Source organism: Aplysia californica, unplaced genomic scaffold (genome assembly GCF_000002075.1).
Source record: "Aplysia californica isolate F4 #8 unplaced genomic scaffold, AplCal3.0 scaffold00700, whole genome shotgun sequence".
Lineage (NCBI taxonomy): Eukaryota > Metazoa > Mollusca > Gastropoda > Aplysiida > Aplysiidae > Aplysia > Aplysia californica.
The window spans coordinates 175,103-175,762 of record NW_004797970.1 but is presented as its reverse complement, the minus strand read 5'-3'; positions in this window follow the sequence as shown (position 1 = coordinate 175,762).

Below are 660 nucleotides of genomic sequence, written 5' to 3'. Positions count from 1 at the left end.
TTTTTTTTGGGGCGTCCCCCCCCCCCCTCTTTTTTTTTTTATTGTGGGGGGCTGTCTGGGGACCCCCCCCCCTATAATATTATCTCTCCCCGGCATTTAAAAAAAACGTGTTTTGGGGGGGCGCAAAAAAAAAAATTTAAAAAAAAAAATTTTTTCCCGCCGCCACGGGCTTTTTTTCTTCTTTAAAATTTTTTGCTCCCGCCAACCCCCTTTTTCTCCCCGCTTTTTTCTCCCTTAATTTTTCCCTTTATTATTTGGGGGGGCCCCCCCCCCCCCCCCTTCCCTTGGGGGGGGGGGGGGAAAATATTTTTCCTCCTTTTTGTTTTTTCCTCCCCCCCCTCCCCCTTTTTTGGTTTTTACTTATGTGGGGGGGGGGGCCCCGCGGCTTTTTTTTTTCCGGAAAAGGGGGGGGGGGGTTTTTTTCCCCTTTCCTTAAAGTCCCAGATAAAAAAAAAACCCGGGGGCCCCCTTTTTTCTACTTTTTTTTTTTCCGTCCCCCCCCCCCCCCCCCCCATCCCCAAGGAAAAAAAATCTTGGTATTTGCTTTTGTAAAGAGAAGCACAATCTACATAACAACGGTTATTTTGTGCTGGTGAAAAAGTAAGACAAAGACAAAAGAGGGAAAGAGGGAAAGTACAAAAGTAGGACCTACCAGTGGCG